At 44.0% G+C, this 13,769-nt stretch overlaps 1 protein-coding gene across 2 annotated transcripts in view; it reads left to right on the top strand.

Moving 5' to 3' along the window:
* The window catches only part of SV2C (synaptic vesicle glycoprotein 2C), a 234,603-nt gene that overhangs the window by 219,099 nt on the left and 1,735 nt on the right, over positions 1-13,769 (top strand). The gene's annotated exons all lie outside the window — the stretch shown is intronic.

The raw sequence follows: 13,769 nt of genomic DNA, 5'->3' as shown, positions 1-13,769 counted from the left end.
CTCCGCAAGTCACCTCATTAGCATAAACTCAGGCACCATGAGAAGGGTGCCTTATGAATAACTGAAGGCATGCCTCTCACTCACATTTTAGGAGCTGGACAGAGACAACATGTATTTCTTAGACTGTACCTTTCTACTGTGTCAATGTCACTATAATTCTTCTAGCTTCAAAAGCTTAGCATCAGAGTAAGCATAACACAATGATTGCCTGATGACATTTCAGCTTTTCTCCCAGGTTAGAAAGATCATGGACAGTAATGGCACCTGATAATTTGAGGGGCACAGAAGGGGATAGAAGAACCCTCACAAACACACATTTTAGTAGAGTCCTTATAAGATGCAATTTATTTATGGAGATGTGAGGAAATCAATTTTTTGGATAAAGCTTGAGGAGTATATTCTTTGATACTCTCTCACACCAAATATATGGTCTTTTCCAACACCAACCAATTCTCCAATTCTAACTCTATGTGGATCTGGTATCAGCTCCTGCAAGTTAAAGAGCTCAGTCACACGAAGCTGTCTCTATTTCAGATCCACTCTGCAAATGGGGTACCCAGGCAACTCACACTTCTGCCCAGCCAACTACAGATTTGTGACTTTCCACAACCCCAAAGAGGTTGGACCATGTTTACTAGACAAAGAAGTACCTAGGGTGAGGCACAGAAGAGTCTGAAGTGCATGAGTCTCTGTTCCTGTGCAGTTAGGGCACACCACCATCCACCTTCCATGGGAGTGCACTCACCAGTCTGCAAGCTCTCCAGATTTATAGAGGTTTCATCATGTAGGCATGATCAATTAAACCCTTGGTCATTGATGACTGAATTTGATCTCCAGCACCTCTCCCCTCCCTGGAAGTTGGGGATTGGGTAAGAGGTTGAAATTTTAACTCTCTCTACACATGGTGGGTTATTTCCAGAGACCAGCCCCCATCAAGAAACTATCTAGGAGCCCCTCAAATTAAAGCAGAAATGTTATGAAGTTATCTGTTATTAGGCAGAAAATCTGAGGTTTTAAAGACTGATACAACTCAGTCTTACCTGGAGCCCGTGAGGGCAGAATTGCTGCTTGGGGAATTCTGAAAACATGTACCACTTGTTCAGAAGGTGGGAATCTAGCAATCTCAATGTTTTTCCCTATAGATGAGGTGTTGTTTCCTTTGGCTGCTTTCAAGATTTTTTTCTTGGTCTTGGTGTGGATTTCTTTGGCTTAATATATTTGAGGTTTACTCAGCTTCTTGGATCTGTAGGTTTGTGTCTCTTGACAAATTTGCAAGGTTTTCAGCCATTACATATTTGAATATTTTTCTCTTCTTCTGTCTGAACTCGAGTGACATGAGTATTAGACCTTTTGTGATCATCCCAAAGGTCCTTGATGCTTGGTTAATTTGTTTTTAGTCTATTTGCTGTTTCTATTCTTGGAAACTTTCTATTATTCTCTTCCAGTTCACTAATTATTTCCACTGACTCCTCCATTCTGCTGTTAAGCCCAATCACTAAGCTTTTTTCTATTTTCTCTATATGTTTTCTATATTTTATGTGTTTCAAGTCTGTTCATGATTGCTTATTGAAACATTATTATCATGACTGCCTGAGAATCTTTGTCAGATAATGCTAACATCTCTGTTATCTCTGGGTTGGCCTCTCTTAATTGTTGTTTTCTCAGTCTGTTTGATATCTTTCCAGTTGTTCTTAGGATGAGTGATAGTCAATTGAAAAGCTATCTTCCTGTTATTGTATGAGACCTTAAATCTCTTATAAACCTTTAGTTTCTGGACACCTGCCTGTGGGGAGAAACGGGTGCACTGCTTTATTATTGCCAGGTGGAGGTAGACGTCCAGTGTCCCACTCTACTGACATCCAAGAGGCTGGGTATCTTCATTATTGCTGGCCAGAAGTGGAGTCCAGGCTCCCCTCATGACGATGATATGATGGAGGGAAAAAAGGAAGAAGGGAAGGAGCTCTTTATTGGCCAGCAAGGGTGAAAGTCCCAGCTCCCTTCTCAGCCTCCTCTAATACCTCTTCAGTGACAATATGGAGTCACCTCATCACAGTTTTGTGAGGGTGGAAGTCAAGGGTCTCTCCTAGGCTTTTGCTGGTGGGTCTAGCAGTTGGGCTATAATTTTTCTTATGTTCATTTGGAGGAGAGAGATTATTATCTAAATATTCTCTGTCTGTCTTGTCTGCTCCATCATAGTCCTTTGGCTAGAGAGAACAGGGTTTGTTGGGGCTTTTTAAATAATCCACAGCTGGTGATATTTCCACATTGCCATCTTCAGTCCTGAGTCTCCCCACCCCCAAGGTCCCTAGCGCCTCTGCCTTTTTTCTGTCTTTCAGAGTCGTCTTATGTTTGCTTTTTAATATCTAGTATCTTTAGCTATGGTTAGGAGGAATGCTCATGAAAGTATGACTGTTCCATCTCCGTATGAGTTTTAATATTGTTCACTTACTTACTTAACCTTTTTTTCTTCTCTTTTGAGTGCCTATGATACAACCATGAATAAGCCATTTGTGGTCATTACTCTCACAGAGCTTGTGGCAAGTGAGCATCAGGTACAATAGAATGAGGTCAGTGTCATTGTGAGGGAAGTACATGGTGTTGTGAAAGCAGAGAAGAGGGCTTCTTGAAAGAACTGACATCTGACATCTGAGCTGAGACTGGGAAAAAAAGTAGATGAGAGCTGGGCTAAGAGATGGAGAAGGAACATTTCAGTCAGACAACATACGAAATACTATCTAAAAACCTCTAGAGGTAAAAGAGTCAACAGAGGTAAGCAAGGAACAAATCAGGAAAGAGCTTGTAAATTGCATCATCCTAAGGGTGATGGGGAGCCTTGCAGTGTTTTAAGAAGAAGAGATACGAGATCAGGCAAGGTCTGGTTTACTCTGGTGCCCAGAAAGGAGGCAGGAGGACCGGTTCAGATGCTGAAAATAGTAATGTGAACTAGAAAAATGTGGGTAGGAAAGGAGCAAAATCAACATTCAGCATGTTCACGGTATTTAGAGATATAATAAACAAAACTTCATGGTAAGTTAGATGGTGGGGTAAGGAAGGAGATCATCAGAGATGATTCTAGTTTCTGCTTGTGCAGTTGAGGGGATGGTGATGGTCATTTTGAGACTGGGACACAGGAGGGAGAGAGACAGTTTGGGCTGGGGTCAGGAAAATAATGAACTGCCATTGTGGACATGTTTGGTTTTCATGTGAACGTAACATTGTCTGATAGGCATTTGGATAATTTTGTCTGGATGACAGAAAGACACCTGAGCTGGGGATAGAGTGTTCATTCACTAATTCTTTAAACAGATGATTTTGGAATATGTATCATGTGGCAGGAATTATTCTGGTTCTTGAGGTAGAGTAGTGAACAAAACAGACAGAAAACCCTGTCTTGATAGAGCTTATGTTCTACTTGGGAAAAGACAGTCAGTAAGTTAAGTAAAGTAGATATATCAAATGGCCCTAAATGCTATAGAGAAAAATAAAACTACATATGGGCATAGAGAGCATCGGGGTCTGGGGAATTATAATTGTTAACGGGATGGTCTAAGAATATGCAACTGTAAAAGGTGACATTTGAGCAAAGATGCAGGAAGATACTTAGGAAGAGAACATTCCCGGCAGCAGCAACAGTGAATGCAAACATCCTAAGCTGTAAGTGCAGGAGACCAGTGGGAGGAAGGGCAAAGAAGCTTGTCACATTGGAGCAGCCTGACCAAAGAGGACGGTAAGAGGCAATATGTCAGAGTAGACATGAAGGACTTCAAACTTCATGAAAATCCATGGGAGGGTTTGGGGCCAAGTAACGACATGATCTCATGTATGTTTAAAAGGAGAACTGGCTTTTGTGTCTGATATACGCCACAGACGTTGAGGCGGCTGAGTGGCTCTGTTGGTTAAGCAACTGCCTTTGGTTCAGGAATCCCAGGATGGAGTTCCACTCAGCAGGGAGTCTGTTTCTTCCTCTGCCCCTCCCCCACCATGCTGTCCCCCCCCCCCCATTGTCTCTCAAGTAAATAAGTAAAATCTTTTAAAAATATATACTACAGAGGATCTGAGGTGGAATCAGGGAGAGTAATTAGGAGTGCACTATAACAATTCTCGTAGGATACAGTAGTGCTAATGGATGTGGTAAGAATTGGTTAGATTCTACAAATAAGTTGAAGACCAACAGGCATTGCTAAAAGATTGGATGTGAGATATGGTGTAGGTGGTGTGGGGAATACTCAGAATGATCTCAGGGGTTTTGACCAGAGCTACTGAAAGGCTGTGGGGGTGCCTTGGCTGAAATAGGGAAGACTGTGTAAGAAGGAAGTTAAGGAGGAAGTATCAGGAGCTCAGTTTTGTTTCTATTAAGTCTGAGATGCTATGGAATATCCAAATGGAGATGTCAACTAGGCAGTTGCATGTATGAGACCAGAATTCAGAGAAAGGCCTAGGTGTAAGGTAAAAATTTGAGCCCTTTCAGGGTACAGATAAATTTTTAAGTCATGATGTCAGATGACACCATCAAAGGACAGTGTGTAGGTAGAGAAGAGGGGCGTTTGAGGACTTAGTCCGGAGACACGGGAGAATTCAGAGGTCTAGCTGATGAGAAGTCAGGAAGAAAGATTGAGAAGGAGCTAGGAGTGAGATAAAGAGAAAAGGCATAAGTTGGGTCCTGGGAGCACAGTGAAGAAAGTAGTTCAGGAGGCAGTGATCAGGCATGATAGATGCTGGTGATGGACCAAAAAGATGAGGGGAACTGATGGCTCAAATTGGAGTTATGGCAGCAACCAAATTACCAGCGTGACAGTAAAAATAGGGTCCTGCTTACTAGTATCACAACAAAAGCCCAGTGGCCACACTGCCACCCACACAACAAGTGATCCTGAGGGAAGCCCTGGATTGACCTACCTTGAGGTTTAGTGGACCTCTGCTCCCCAGACAGGGCTGAATCCACAGGTGGGAGAGAAATGACCCCATGTGTAGAGACAAGAGGACCTTCAGGACAGTCAATGAGTATACACATGTACATGTTTGAAGACAAGCAGCCATCCCTTTGTTCTTCTGCCTTCTTGTGACATCACTCTTCTGGCTCCTGGGCTGGTGACAGTATGTGGACTATAGGATTAGAGAGGCCTAGCGGGTAGTGCAAGGCAAAGGAAACAGAAAACAGAGGCCTTCAGAAGAATGTGTCTGAGAGGTCAAAGGGACTCTTCTGGGGGTAAATCCGTCAAGGTAAGCAGATCCAGAGTCACGAGAGCAGGTAATAATAGAGGCCACAGGATTAGTATACAGGCTAGAAGATAAGGAGGGGTTCAGTGGGCCAGAAACTAAGGCCAGGAGAATAGAGAACAAAAACCCAGCCTGTCCACACGTGGTCAAGGAGGTAAGAAGGAGGAGGCATCATCGCCTTGCAAAAATTAGGCCTGACACCAAGGAAAGGCTGCGTAAGTTAGAATTCTCTGTACGTTCTATGCTTAGTACAATGGGACAATAATAGCGCAGCTGATTCTCACTCGTGTTCGTTGGACTGACTCTTGCCCAGGGCCAGAGTGAGCTCAGATACAGGCAGGGGCATTAGAACTCACTACATGGGACTTGGAGGAGAGGAAGGTGTCTTTCTGTTTTCACACTCACCCTGGCTGACTACCTCCATCTGATCTTCTCTCTTCATCCCAACTCTGCACTGACAGCTGGGGATCCTTGCAGAAGCTGGCTTCCCAATAGCCCCAAGCATCTACCGCAGTGACTGGGGCTCAGTGGTCCATGCAGCATGCATCTTCCTCCAACTCGATTCAGAAGCGTGACCTTGAAGGAAAGAGTAGTACTTGCAGATCTGCAGGGATCCCTGCTGGGAACTGGGAATGGTGGAAAAGCAAACGGAGTTGAGCATGTGTCCATGAGGCTGGGAAGTCAGGACAGCTTTGAAAGCATGATAAGGGAAGAAATGGAGAGCAGAGCAAAATGATGGACCTTTGGAGTGTGAGCATTACTGAATATACAAGTTGCTGTATAGTATTTTGACAGCTTCTAATCATCCCTACATGCATCAGCCCTTGTCCTGTGTCAAAAATAAGCAGGGATCCCATTATCTGTAATGGAAACAATGGGCAACTGATGAGAGATTCTTCTAGTAGATGGGAAATAGGACAGCAGCACTGTGCTGGAGAGAGAACAGATTTTCCCAGCTTGCAGAAATCTAAAAGGGGGCCCCACCCACTGAACAGACTGGTCCAGGGGAGTTTCCTTTTTCTACCATTTCTCCACACCCAGGTGCTTCCACCATCTAAACTGTCTCAGTCCTTCTTGGATTGGGAGATGCCAACACCAGATCCCATCCATTTACTGAGTTCAGTCAGGGCTGGTTGGAGTCCAGCCCCTGTATTCTAACAGTGAAAAAAAAGAATGACTTTTCCCTCATCTCTTCGAATCTTCAAAGAGCAAGCAATATGTAATGATAGGGTGACTTGGATTTACCTAGGATTTGTTAACCCCATCCTTTTGCTCCCTTCTTTTCCTCCCCTCCTTGGTTAAGGTTTTAGACCACTTGAAAATCCTAAACATAGCCACATGATGTAAGAGACATGCACCGGGTCATTTGGGTTCTCAGTTCCGGCCTGTCATTCTGTGTCCGGGTGGTGACATCCTACTGCCACCCTGTGGGGATGACAGAGCTCCACTGCTAACACTGCCTGTATTGTTACAGCCCAGTGGCCGCCTGTGACCCTTTCTCTGTGGAGCTCAGGGCAAGGAGCTCCCACCTTGTAAATGGTGAAACCCAAGCTGTCCCTGAACCAGCAGGTCTGTGTCCTGGGTATTCATCCAGCAATGTGCTCCTGCCTTCCGTGGCCACCAACCCCCTGCCTTTCTTCCCCCTTGCACATAGTTTCAGACACGTCCTCAGAAAGCATTTGAGAGTCAAACTGATTGTTCCCACCTGCTATTCCCTGCTCATCCTGGGCAGCTGCTGCTGTCACCCAGTGCCGTGGGATACTCCTTTTCCTCCGTGAGCAGAACCAAAGCATCCTCCTAGAATTCTACCACCCGAAGCCCCTCTCCATGAGGACTGTGTGTGTTGAGACAGAGTAGTTCCCCATCCCATCCCCAGGCTCAATCCTGAAGGTCTTTAATCCTGGATCTCATAGTGACTAGCTATGTGACCTCAGGGAGACCACTCAGCAAATCTGTGCCTCATTGGTTTGAGATACAAAATGATGACATCCTACATCTGTGGTTACGAAGATGAAGACCTTATTTAATTTTTTTGAAGATTGTGAGATGAAATATTCTTTCAACTCTCTTGTCTAACTTTTCTATCATTTCTACCTTTATAGACCTTGTCATTGTATTATATATGTCTCTGTTTTATGCAACCTGAGTCATTCTGGCCATTCAGGCAATGTCAGACCCTTTTTGTCTCTGGCAGTGAGAAGTGGAGTGTGGGGGTGGGGGTGGGAAGTGGATGTGTCTATCACCTACCACCTCTCTCCAAGGTGGTGTGTTACAATGGCAGCAAATTCTACCAAATGTGTGCAGACGGGCACAGAAACGGTCCTACAGCCGGTTCTTGACCCCAGGGAATGCCATCTCTCTGCCCTTGGGGACTAAACAAGCCCTCACAGGAAAGGGCTATGGGACCATCATGACTGACATCCGATAGCAGGACCATCAGCATTGGGGCTGGTCAGGCCTTTAAGTGTTCGGGTATAGGACCAGTGGGCTCTAGAACCTGCAGTCTCAGCCAAGGGTACCATTCCACCCGTTTGAGGTTGCTGGGCTGGGAGGATGCTTGCTTATCCATGGTGCTACAAGGGCAGAACATTCTTTCCAGTCAACTGCATATCAACCACTCCTATCACCAATAAAACATTGTCTCTGTGTGCATTAACAGACTTTCTCATGCAGATTGCTAAACTGATGTGTAAAGCCCTAAATAACTTTCTCTGGCCTGATAATTCCTGATTAACATGTTTTAAATTCTAGAGTGTAGAACAACTTCTCTTTGTACTGAAGTGCTTTTAAAGCAAATTAGCACCAGGACATGTAATGATAGAATGGGAATGTGTGTGTTTGTTTAGTATCTGTTTCCCACTAGAATGTGAGCTCTTTCAGGACAGGACTTCGTTTTCCGTATTTATTAGCGTAGCTCTAGGTGAATGGGAGAAAGAGAAGAGAAAGGGATGCCTTTTAAATTCTCCTGGTTATGGGCTACAGTTTTTCCTCCTCATGTGGGATCTAGCACTGCACGCATCCTCCCGCATCTAGGTAAGCTAGTTAGACCTGTTGTGAGTGAGAAGCATTCCTCTTGCCTTCCCTCTGGCTGCTCTCTGCACCCCTTTCCACTTCCGCCAGCCAGAGCCACTGACCTTACGATGCTTCAGCCTTCAGCTCCCCCTTGGCCACACAGCACTGCCTACTGGAAACCCTCCTCTTCTTCACTTCACCTGCCTCCATCAGTAGTCAAGTGGAGTCCTGGCATGGCCAGAGAATAGCTTAGATCAGTCCTTTAGGCTTTCTGGAGCTTGGTTTCCTCATCTGAAAAATGGAGGTGAGTCAGGCTCAGTGCTGAGGATTTAGGTCATCTCATTTAGCCATATGTGATCGTCACTCCAAGCCTACAAGAGTAAAGAGCCTTACTCTATTTTCTAGAGAGGAAAATGAGGCACAGAGAAGGGAAGAAACTTGCCCTGGGTCACTGAGGCTCAAACCCAGCTCTGTGACTCCTCGGTGCTGCTCCCAGCACGGATGTACCTACCCCTCTCCTAGCCGGTCTGGGTGGAGCTCTGGGAATTGGCTTCTAAGAAGCTCACCTGGTAATTGGGATATCCAGTCACGTCCACAAATGCTGGCCTTGGATGAACTCTAAATGGCTTTCCAGTGCTTGCTTTCATTCCATCATTATCTGCTCTGGCCCAGGTGTTCAAGGACTTCCTACTTAGCCTCATCCCATACAAGGAAGACACAAAGACTTCCATTAGGGCCTGATGGTGGGGATGGGGATGGGAGGGAGATGGAGGGCTACTGTGGGCCCAAGGATTGCTCTTAGCTCACAAAAAAAAAAGTCCTTCTCTGCTTGTAAGTACAGCAAGGCCTGCTACAGTGCTCTAGGCGCCATCTTCCCAGGTTAAGGAGGACACATGAAGACCACACACACATACACACTACTTACTTGGATGAGACAAACTTTCTCTTTTTTTGACGCTCAAGAAAGTAACTGAATTCAGTTTTTTCTGACTTAAGAATGTGAAGTTAGAGTTCTATCCTCTGAACCAGCAAGAGGATAGACTGGAATCCATAAGTAAACATGGCCTGACTAAGGCCCATTAGGATGCCCTTTACAGAAATCTGCTTCTAGCTTATTTTGAAGATGTCAGGAAATTCCTTAGTTCCTTCCACAAGAAACTTATGTGTCACTGTGCCTATCATAAAGAGGCACTGGTGAATGAACGGAAAGTCTCTCCAGTTCTGCCCTAAAGATTAGGCTGAATCCAGACAAGTGAACCCTGAGCTTATATAAGCCACTGGATCCATCTGAAATAGCTTTTTTAGATAAACCTGAGAAACGTGCCATCATTTATAATGCTGTTTCCATGAGAAAAAATGAAATTCATTTTTGTGCTTTCAAGAGCCAACTTCTGGATGAATCCCTAGGTCACAAGTTACAGTAGTGCCTCCTTATCTGAGGTATCCTTCACTCAGTTTTGGTGACTCATGTCCCCCTCTGGTCTGGAAGCAGATGAGCCTCCCCCTGACACAGCGTCAGAAGGTCAATGGTAGCATAATAGCACGTCCCAGTACCTGCGTCACTCACCTCACATCATCTCCTCATGTAGGCATTTCCTTGTCTTATGCCGTCACAAAAAGTGTGAGTGAGGACGGGGTGCCTGACTGGCTCATTCGGGGGAATCATGGGACTCTTTATCTCAGGGTGAGCTTTGTGAGTTAGGCCCCACACTGGGTGTAAAGATTACTTAAATTATTTTTAAAAAAGAAGAAGAAGAAGGTGAGCTCAGTATAATATTTTGAGAGAAAGAGAGACAACACTCACCTAACTTTTATTATAGTATATTATTATAATTGTTCTAGTTTATTGTTAGTTATTATTAATCTGACGAAGCCTAAATTTAGAAAGTAAACTTTATCAAAGATACACATATATAGGAAAAACATGTATATATAGGGTTCGGGACTATCTCTGGTTTCAGGCGTCACTGGGGGTGTTGGAACATCTCCCCTGCAGATGAGACAGGGCTACAATATTGCCAATTTAAGAACTGTCTGTACTTGCCAACATGGTCCTTGCTGAGCCCTTAGTATTTCTTTTCTTCTTCTACCAATGAAAATACAAATGAAAACAAGAAGTTTTCAACTTCTACCAGTGATCTAAGTTGTCCAGAAAATGTTACTTCTGAAAGTTTAAGCAAAGGGAATGTTTCCATTTTATCCCTTAAAAGGCAAATTCCATGAGCTGAGTCTGGATCCCCCCCCCCCCATTTCAGGCCTTTTCAAAATGAATATCTAATTTATTTTCCTGATTTCAGCAATCAATGGGACAGATCCTTCAGCCAGTGTTGGAAACAATGGCTCCCAGTGGCATAGCGCCCATCATGTGCCAAATGGCCTACAAACTACTATTATTCAGCGTCCCTTGCTCTTCCCAGGAGCCCCATAAAACCCAGTGCAGCTGACCTGCACTGAAGTCAGAAAAGTGAAATTTAAGAAAGAGGCCAAATGTGAGGGCAAAACTTTCCTCACTCTATGCAGGATGGTGCCAGTGGTTTCCTTTTCCCAGCCTCTAATCCAAGCCAAAAATGATGTAAATGAACTGGAACCCACTCCAGTGGGAAGGCCCTGGATAAACCACAGTGAGTCCAGCCTCAGGAGGGATGCTCTCGTGGCCACACCCCCAGGAGCAGAGTGAGCAGCTCTCTGCACTAGCCCTGGGTTCTCACACAGATGGGGTTAGTGGTACAGGACAAGGCCACCATGATAATATGTGGAACAGGGCTGTCAGGGTCCCAGGGTAGTGTTTGGGGAAAGAATTGCCATGTAAAAGAGTTAAGTAGCTTGAGCAAGAATTGAAAACAAAGGATTCTTGCTGGAGAGGTAGGGGAACAAGGGATGGAGTTCACGGAGAGATCACAGATCAGTTCATTCTTTCTCCTTGATACTTGTTGGTTAAGAGAAGGCATGGAACATCTTTGGTCTGAAAAAAAAAATTCAGTAGCTTGTCCTGCTGTTGAGAAGTCAGCAAGTCAAATGCTGAGCTCTGCAAACTCTGAGCTCCCACCCTCAAAGGACTTAATGAACATGGGGTGACTTATAGTTTGTGTGTCTCTAGAAGTTCATGGCTTTCCATTAAGTAAGAGCAAGGGAATAAATGAACTCAAAGTTTACTTACTTTATAAACAGACAACCAGCAAGGGAGAGCTACTTTGAGAATGATTTTGGTAACACAGCTGTGTGTCTGATACATGGGAAACCGTACCCTGCAGCTCACAAGTATTAGAAGAAATAATTTATTTATCCAAGGAAAGGATGGTCACATTTTCTTGAATGCCATACCGGATTTTTGTGTAAGGAACTGCCTCTAGTTGGTAAATGAAGATGGAGAGTCATAGAATATAAAGATTTGATCGTTTGGGTTTGTGTGTGTTTTTTTTTTTTTTTTTAAAGCTTCAGACACCAGGTGCTCCCAATACGTGTCTCTTCAGTGCTGTCCAGAAATCTCAGAAAGTTGTCCATACCATAAGAAGACAGCCATACGTGTTTTATACACTGTTCAGAGTTACAGCTTGGGAAAATACAGTTATTTTAACCTAGCTGTAAACTCTGCTTGGGTCATTCTGCAGTTTCAGCACCAAGAGACTTCTTCCTATGGAAGAATGTTTTCCTCTTATCAGCACCGTACACACTAGCCATTTTTCCCACACCAATACAGTTTATCTTACTACCAGATGATGTATTTGGTAATTTATGAGCCTAGAAACTGGAAACTAAAATGTGGTTTAAAAAAAGTGAAGGAGGTCAATCTGAAAGGCTCTCTGCTATAGGACTCCAAACATCTGACATTCTGGAAAAAGCAGAATTAGAGACAGTAAAAATGTCAGTGGTGGCTGGAGTTATTGGGGAAAAAGGAGGAATAAGTGGGGGGAGCCCAGGGACTTTAGGGCATTGAAACTATGACTCTTATGATACTGTAACGGTAGATACATGGCATTATACATTTATCAAAGCCCATAGAATACAAAACACAGAATGAACCCTGTCATAGACTATGGGCTTGAGTTAATAACAATGTACTAATCCTGGTCCATCAATTGTAAACCTGTGTACCACACTGATAAAAATAGAGGTTCAGGGTGAAGGGGCATATGGGAACTCCCTTTGCTTTTCACTCAGTTTTTTCAAAAACCTAAAACTACTCGAAAAAAGTGTTAATGAACAAACGGAGTTCAGCCTCATGGCCTATCCCTGAGGTGGGGAAGGCAGTGGATGACGACGTCATTCTCCTGAAGTCTTCAGCGGTCCCCAGCATGTATCCTCCAGCAATTTCATTTGAAAATAACTCTCAGTATATTAATTCTTACTTTTCTAGTGGTCATTGCTATTACTAGTCTCTTTATTTAAAAACAAACCAAAAAGAAGAAGCTTATAAAATTAGCTTACACTCTTCTCAAGAAGTTCCTGTTTTTCTGTCAGAGATTGTGTTACACCCCTTCCACATTCCACACAGTTGGTAATTTTGCCACACTGCAGAGACCTGCTTACTCTACCTTCTAGGTGTCTTGGCCAGAATGAAAGTTGGCGCTTGCTACCTCCTTTTAGGTCTGTTCTGACCAGTCACTGGCCCTGGACAAAATCACAGGCTGAGTTCTGTAGGAACTCGGCATAATCCTCTCTGTGGTATGGAAAGGGGGGAAGGGTGGATCAGAACCACAATGAGTATCTATCCTCTGTAGAAAATGGCATTAGGAACAGCTCAGATAGTGATGAGTAGTTGTGACTTGTCGAAGGAAACCCAATACTTACCCATTTTCAAATCAAAGGAAGAGGTGTACTAGACGCTGTATTTTATAGCGTATGAAATGCACTTCCCTCTGGAGGGGGAAGAAATGTGTCCAACAATGATCTTGTGTTCAATTTGCCTTGAAAACACAGATCTATCCAGTGACAGACAGGAAAGTGAACTGACATAGAGGCCAAGGAAATTCATATTATATCATGATGTCTGTGGTGTCAGTACCCTCATGAACAAAATTAAGTTTCCTACCTACAAGTGCAGAGTAGAATCATGATCAAATGCCAGCAGAAGGAGCAAGATCTTCTCTACTCTAGGCTGACAATCTGATTCTCCCCTATATTTTCCTGGACGTGATCAGAACTCTGATGAGAATGGAAGGAGTGCCGTTAGCTCGTGGTGGGCCACCAAGTTCAGCGTTCGGTGTCTGCCTGCCACCAAAACACGTGTGAAGACAGCATGATAATTCACCTCTATGGCACCCAAAAGATGAGGAATACAAGCCAATCATCTGATTTTCTCTGAAAATTCCATGACTTTAGCTACTTAGAACCTTACATGTTAACAAAGCTCTGAGGAAAGAGGGAGGGGAGAAAAAAAATGAAAGAAATATATGATCCTGTATTCTAATTTACCTCTGGAAGAGAGAAGAGACTTTTTGCCCTGGAATGTTCTTTCTTTCTGTTCACGGTAAAGTGGAACGTCCGGGCAGAATAAGAATCAGTCGAGGTGAGGAGAAAATCAACAGAGGGCTGAAGGAACA

Source organism: Mustela putorius, unplaced genomic scaffold (assembly GCF_011764305.1).
Source record: "Mustela putorius furo isolate JIRA1106 unplaced genomic scaffold, ASM1176430v1.1 tig00537350_pilon_pilon_pilon, whole genome shotgun sequence".
NCBI classification, from domain to species: domain Eukaryota; kingdom Metazoa; phylum Chordata; class Mammalia; order Carnivora; family Mustelidae; genus Mustela; species Mustela putorius.
This window is presented reverse-complemented; position numbering and strand designations above follow the sequence as displayed.